Source organism: Siphateles boraxobius, unplaced genomic scaffold (assembly GCF_051911475.1).
Source record: "Siphateles boraxobius isolate OS27281-9 unplaced genomic scaffold, OSU_SipBor_1 47, whole genome shotgun sequence".
NCBI lineage: Eukaryota > Metazoa > Chordata > Actinopteri > Cypriniformes > Leuciscidae > Siphateles > Siphateles boraxobius.
Window position 1 is genome coordinate 391,483 of NW_027509108.1, and position 1,598 is coordinate 393,080.

The 1,598-nt window shown below is 41.9% G+C and overlaps 1 long non-coding RNA gene across 1 annotated transcript; it reads right to left on the minus strand.

The window, feature by feature from the left end:
* Positions 1-322: 322 nt before the first annotated feature.
* LOC143710518 (uncharacterized) lies at positions 323-1,010 on the minus strand. The gene is made up of 4 exons (XR_013194577.1): positions 871-1,010; positions 718-786; positions 448-589; positions 323-353 (listed from the first exon to the last, which is right to left on the minus strand). It is a non-coding gene; the product is annotated as an uncharacterized LOC143710518 (long non-coding RNA).
* Between the last annotated feature and the right edge of the window lie 588 nt (positions 1,011-1,598).

Here is a 1,598-nt window from a genome sequence, read left to right on the forward strand (position 1 = left end):
CCCAGACAGGGCCACAAAACCGCTTCGATGTGGCCCTCAGTAAAACCAGGGTCAAGATCGAGATGACCTTTGGCATCCTAAAGGCATGTTTCAACTGTCTTAGGCTTTTAAGAGTGTCACCAGAGCGGGCATCACAGATAGTGGCTGCATGTGCCATTCTGCATAATATAGCCACTATCAGAAAGGAGCGAGAACCACCACAAAACCAGCTTCTCCCTGATGAAATTGACCCCATCACACTTGACCACCCAGCTGGGGCAGCTGTCAGAGATGCGATCACAACACAATATTTTACTTAATAAAAGCACACTGACACTGCAGATAGGACTCAAACTGTTTTATTGGTCATGTGGCTAGGGAGAAAGAAAGAGAGCAAGAAAATTACATTAATAGACATTCATAGTGTTCATACTAAAGCGTTACTTGTTTAAAAAAAAGTTCACATACGGAGATCTGTTTTTTCCAGCTGTTTGATCTCCAATTTAATTTTTTTAATTTGGAGCCTCCTCAGCTCACAGTCTAGCTCCTTTAGCTCACAGTCTAGTTCTAGGCTCCTTTTATAAAGGGCCCTGACTGAGTCTGTTTCCACCTGAAACAATTCCACCACAAACATGATCATTACAAGTTTTCTGGAGGTTGATCAAATCACAAAAAGTGGCATGACTATCTACAAACATAGGACTGACTGTAATTTATGTCAAGGGTTTAAAGCATTACCTTGTTCACATTCCTTCTGTAGCCCATTGAGGTAGAGGCTTCAGTTTCTGGGGCAGGTTGTGAAAAATCCTACAATAAAAGAGATGTGTAAGGGCCAGTCACTTAATTATGACATTCAAATGTGTGCCGTAATAAAAAGCCCAGTGCATTCACCTCAGCAACTGTCTCAGAACACACAGACAGAGTGTCTTCATCATTTGGTTCACCCTAATAAATAAAAGGCAAATATAAAGCATAACTGTTATAAAGCAGGCTATGTTCATGGTGTTCTGTCTGCTGCATATACTGACCTCTGTGTGGGAGGCTGTGTGCATGTGTGCTGGCTTCAACAGGGACACTGTATTTCCCTCTACTGCAGAACAGAGTCAGCCAAATGTAACCCTTTTTAAAACATTAGTAATGCATTGCACACACATACCCAGTGTCACTTGCTTCGAGGAGCCAGCACCAGGGTCAGACTGTACAGCACTTGCAATGCCATCCATAATCGGCCGTCCCTTATTATTACTCAGCGCCAACTCCTCGGCCACAGTGTAATTTTGAGGAGGTGGCCCACCCCCAGTTTTCCAGATTTCACATTTTTTTCTGTTTGCTGCAAACAAGTTTTTATGAATAAATGTTCACAAAAATAATAAAAGGTTGTGGTAAATACTCACCACTTTGAATTATATTTTTATATTTTGTCTTGATCTGCTGCCAAGAACGTTTGGAGTTGGGGTTGAATCTAAAAATATATGAATATCAATCTTTCTTAGGAATAGCCTATACATTCACATTTTACATACATCTACACACACATATGTACAGTATGCATGCATGCATGTATATCAACACTGTGGCGAACAGCACGGCCGAGGGACGTGAGAGAACGGCGCGAGGCC